General features: G+C 25.4%; 1 long non-coding RNA gene across 1 annotated transcript; it reads right to left on the reverse strand.

Moving 5' to 3' along the window:
* Window positions 1-2,856: 2,856 nt before the first annotated feature.
* LOC136089356 (uncharacterized) lies at window positions 2,857-5,657 on the reverse strand. The gene is made up of 3 exons (XR_010642980.1): window positions 5,591-5,657; window positions 5,350-5,467; window positions 2,857-3,776 (listed from the first exon to the last, which is right to left on the reverse strand). It is a non-coding gene; the product is annotated as an uncharacterized LOC136089356 (long non-coding RNA).
* Between the last annotated feature and the right edge of the window lie 235 nt (window positions 5,658-5,892).

Consider the following 5,892-nt stretch of genomic DNA (forward strand, 5'->3'; position numbering starts at 1 on the left):
TGTGATGGTTCTCCTTGTTTGTTTTTAGCATGATCATCTGATTTTGTTTGGAGACTATTTTCTTTTGTTGCAAATAGTTGATCAAATAATTTTGCAGCATAAACTTGAATATCTCTTTTGGAAGCGTAAAAAAATGTGTGGTTTTTATTTAAAAAAAAATCGGGATTGTGCAAATAACGACTCAATGATACCAACATAATGTTTACCAACATAACGCCACTGCAAAATTAGAACTGAAGTCAGCTTCTAAAACCTTCAATTTCCTTACTAACGTTTCCATAACAATATCACACTCTAAAATTGTTGTATTTGATTTTTCCAAGCAATCTGCAGCGTCAGTAATGACTTCCAATAAGTCAGTCAGGCAATTTTAAGAAATCTAAGTCAATTCATCTAGCATGTTTAAGCAGTTTAGTTCTTTGAATGTTTTTTTTACAGCTTCTAAGCATTATAAAAATCTTTAAATCATCTGAAAAACAAAGATTTGTAAATTTCGTTTATTTTTCTTTCAAGAACTTTATATCGAAACAATGAATCTTTCAAAAACTTATTTAATATTCAAAGTTTCTGTAAACTTTTTTCGATATTTTCTTCGTATTCACTCTCATTCTCCAAATAGTCAGTAAGAAACTCTCCTTTAGTCTCTCCATCAGTTTCCGCTTCTGTTTCAATATCTGATTCAGTTTCTTTGTTCACATTTTTGCGACAATCTTTTTTAGCGTATATCAAACCACTAACACTCAAATTGAATGATTTTGGTAGATCTGATGTGGAAACTTAAATATGGTACCCAATTTCACCATTCACCTACAGCCATCCATAGTTTTAACTGCAACATCTTCACTATCTATACCAAACTCTTTTAATTTTTTCATTATCAAAATGTTTAATGTTTCGGCAGAATGAGGAGATGGCAATCTCACCATTCCTAAACAATACGATTTGTTGTGATGAACATTTAAATTGTAGTATCTTCTACCTCTATTGCTACACCATTCTTCACCTGTTAGTCCAAATTTTTCTCCTTTTGCTTTCAATGCAGCCAATTCAGCGACCATTAATTATTTGGTTTTAGCGTGAAACATCTTAATTTTTTCTGAAATTGCGGAGCGATTTTGTTATGACAATTTTGTAATCTCCTTATTTCTTATCATTTACCACAACTTTATCATAGTAATTTCACAACTTTATCATAGTAATTTTTTTTTGTAAAGATAAACTATTGAATAATTAAAATATATATTACCTAATATCACATACACATAATATTTTAAAAGTTACTGTTTACTATATCTTTGTTTAAAAATTAAATACTCTTGCTTTTTTGACAAAAAAAAGGTATTCATACCGCAATTGATTTTTGTGGATTTAAAAAAGTACTTTTATTAAAAAGATACGATTATACTCAAAAGAGTTTTTGAAATAGTACAATGGAAAAGTACGAGTATGTTTTATTATATGGTTTTGAATAGAATAAGCTTTTTTTTGAGGTTTTTTCCACCGCCTCCACCTGACCCACTGTGCATTACCAATTGCTTTACATTTTAAAAACAACAAGAACTATTGTAAAAGCAGCATAGAAATAAAATAAGAATTTAATTATTTTACGAGTAAAAATTGATATTTTCTAAAAACTTTGTCGAAGTTCCGTCGAAGTTTCTCGATTTCTCCGAAATCCGCCAAACCGAAAAAAATCCGACGAGACGGAGTTCCGTATGGATCCATTGGGTTTGGGGGACCACTTCCCATTATCACTTTGAAAAAGTTTCTTAACTATATACTTTTTATAACAGACCTCACCAAATAAAAGGTTGTGCATTTAAAAATTTTTTCCATATAAAAAAAACCCACCCTAATATATATATATATAAATATATATATATATATATATATATATATATATATATATATATATATATATATATATATATATATATATATATATATATATATATATATATATATATATATATATATATATATATATATATATATATATATATATATATATATATATATATATATATATATATATATATATATATAATATGTATGTATACATATATAATATATATATATATATATCTAATTTTTATATTTAATTCTTATGATGACTTCAATCTTTTATAAGATATTTGTGTGTGTGCGTGTTATTTGATTAAATGAAAGATAAAAAATGGCGTCATTGTTGAAAAGACTCTTTTTTAAAGTCAAAATGGATGTACGTATGCAGCTGGCTGACGAATATTCTAAAAAAAACAATAACATATAGTTCCCAAATTTTGGTGAGAAAATAATATAATAATATAACTATTAAAAGAAATATAAATTCAAATATATATTACAATCAAATTACGACCATTTTTGTGAACATAAATAATTGTTTAAAACAATAAAAGAACAAAAACCGGTAATTATTTTGAAACCGGTAATTATTTTGAAACCGGTAATTATTTTGAAAATAATAATAGACGAAGTACTTAAATAGACAAAGAATAAACAGATTATAAACATTTGCAATATATAGACGTAAATATTTGTTGCAAATAAGATTTTACAGTATATTTTTGTTTCAACAGCATTTACATGTTTTTTTATTTACTGCAATTGTTTAAATTTTTTTAATACACCTAAATTATACTTAAAAAATAGTTGTTAAATTACATTTAAGAAACTGTGGTTACTAAAACCTGAGAACTAATAAATAAATGCAAAAATACAATTATAATTTTTATTTTGAAAAAATGGTTTCAACTTTGATAAATTTTTTATAAAATTTGAGACAATAGAAAATTTTATCATAAAACATAAACCATTACTAATATATTAATATTTATATTTAAAAATAAATAAAAAGACATGTATAAAATTACTACGTCCCTAGTATAAATATATATACAATTATTACGGTATTAGTTAAAATATACAAAACTTCTACAGCCCCAATAAAAATATTTAAATTATCACACCCCTAGCGTAAATAAATAAAATTATCACACCCCTAGTATAAATATATAAAATAGTTACAACCATACTATAAATATAATGTTATAACGCCCCAACTATAAATATTATACTGTTTACATTTTGGTTACTATACTATTAAATTACAAGTGTGATAAATAAAAGCATTTTGTAGTTTTTAGTTTATATATTTATATATAAACATATATACATATATTTAAGATTTATAATATACTTTAGGATACGTAACAATCAAAGTAAAAATTTAGTCAAATTCAATTAAATTTATTTCAATCTCTTCATAAATGTGCAAATCATCAAAACCGTCATCAGCCTTGCTGTGATTCTTCATCGCAACTTCACGTTCCTTTTCACAACCATGTGTGCTATTTGTCTCTTCTAATATCCAATAAAAGGGCTCACTGTTTTCACGTTTAGGCATTAAATCTTTATTTTTATAGAATTGTTTTACTTCTGTTGATAAACTTTTATTTTCATTTCTTGCGTTAATGCAAAAATTTAACTGATCAAAATGCGAAAGTGGTTCTAATGATCTGTGCGTTGATATTTTGCGGACTCTACATGCGCCTTTTCTTGTAAGACCGTAGTTGTTTTTATTAGATAACAGTACTAAGGAATCCTTTTGTTTAGTTGGGTTGTTCTTTATAACTTTTGCGTACAATTCTTCAATATTAACTCTTTTATTATCGTAGTTTTCCATCGATATCTATTTGTTAAAGTATGTAAACTTTAAATATTAGTTTTGATTTTTGTTGACTTGTGCTGGACACTTAAGTTTTATATTTAATAATCTAAACAAAACACAATACGTTAAACTTTATGACGTTAACTGCGACGTAAAAAAAAATTAATGAAAAACAACCATGTTTTTAGTAAACATGTTGTTTTTTTTTCATAATACCCGCGTATTATGCTTTGATTACGTCATTATAAGCTTAGATGTGTGCTCGTACTTTGTTTTAATTTATACCGTTATCATGGTAAACGTCAATATAGTAAAGTCTCGTCTATAATTGAATCAGTGTTTTGTTTAAAATCTTTAAAAAAACACTGACTCATTTATAGTAATGAGCTCACTTAGCTCTTACATATTGCGGTAAACTAAATATATATTTTTTAACCACCGGTAATCTAGCATAATCCCAGTATCTTATATTTTATAATGATATAACCAAACCAACCAAAGATATAAACAGTAACTATGGATTTAATAAAACTAAATAGAGTAACAATGAATGAAATAGAATCCATACTAGGAAATTTACTTTTTTAAATTTATTTTAGTAAAGTATCTCGATAAGAAGTATGTTCACTGGTGACACTAGCTTTTTTTTTTTATTAAACATCTCACAACCAATCCAAAAAAGCCCGCAATTTCTATGATATTTTAGAACTTTCACATACTGGTGGTGGTGAGGGCAAAGCATTTTTTTTAAAAAATCTTCTTTTAAGAGAAAAGAGTTTTTCTAAAACGCGTCACATTTTTTATTATTTTCAAAAAAGTTTAAAAAAACTAATTATCAGGCGTTTTTTTTTTTTTGAATATCAATAAAGAAATGTTGAAAAAACTTTTTAGAAAAAATAATTTTAGAAAAAATAGACTTGGCTCTCTTTTGGAAAAAGGCTTTTCATATATAATATTTTCATATTAATTTCATTTTTTCATATTTTTCATTTATAATACTTTTTTGTGTGTTCATAATAGTTAAATAAAAATAAGAAAATTTAAAATTTCTTTACTTGTTTATGTTAATGAAAATGTTACGTTCGCATTATTAGGCCGGGTGAATGAAAGTTCGCATTATTAGGCCGGGTGAATAAAAAAAAGCAATCGCTTTTTCTCAGTGTTTTTGTAGTTGTTGTTCAGCTTTATGTTAGTAAAAATTTAAGCAAAATGGCTCAAATTTTTATTCACGTAAAGTTAAGAGCAATTTACTCCAAAAATGCTAGTAACTGCTCAGCTTTACGTGAATAAAAATTTGAGGAAAATTGCTATAGTTTTTATTTACGTAAAGTTGATCAATTACTGAGTAAAAGCAATTTTTTATTCACCCGGTCTAATAAATTAAGCAACTAGCAAAAAGTTTGGAAAGGTTATATAAAAAGAAGACCTAAAGTCTATACGTATGAAGTCCTTAAAAGTAAACATTCAATTAAATTACTAGTTAAATCATTGACCTATCAACTATGAAAGTAGGGAAGGGTATCGAATATCTTTTTTTGAACTTTTTTTTGTAACCTTTAAAAGCATCATAATAAATTGAAGATATATTCTAATTTTAATGTTTATCTAACTGCAAAATACACTCATGATAACAGGAAATTTTAACAAAAAAATCTTTTTTCAAACTTATTTTAATTTACCTCTAGTTTCTTATGTGGTTAATCAAGTACTTCATGATGTATTGAAACAACCAGTAGTTGTACTGAAATAATCGCTTGCTATTTATTGGCTGAATAAACTCTAAACTATTTAAAACAGCTGAAAATAATAATAATATATTATAATAACATTATTTATAACATCTTATATAAGATTTAAAAATTTAATATAAAATATATAATATTTTCTCTTTCTCTAACACTAATGAAATTACTCTTTCACCTTTTTTTAAGTTTATTATTTGTCAGTGTGTCGCAAGTTTTACAACTTCAAACCTTTTATAGCGCAGTGTTTCACAATTGCAATTGCGTAACGGTGCATTCCAACAATTAATAAATTTATAAAAGCGATTAAATTTATTAAATTGCAAGTATATTTTTAAAATCACACATTTGAAACGTTGTTAATATATATAATTATACAAAATATGTCGAGTAAAATAGCTTAATTTCGCTACTTTAGAAATTTCGCTACCAGTCGATCTCTATTTTTATAACTAAAACTCTACTAAGAAATAAGATTTT

This window comes from Hydra vulgaris, chromosome 13, assembly GCF_038396675.1.
Source record: "Hydra vulgaris chromosome 13, alternate assembly HydraT2T_AEP".
Lineage (NCBI taxonomy): Eukaryota > Metazoa > Cnidaria > Hydrozoa > Anthoathecata > Hydridae > Hydra > Hydra vulgaris.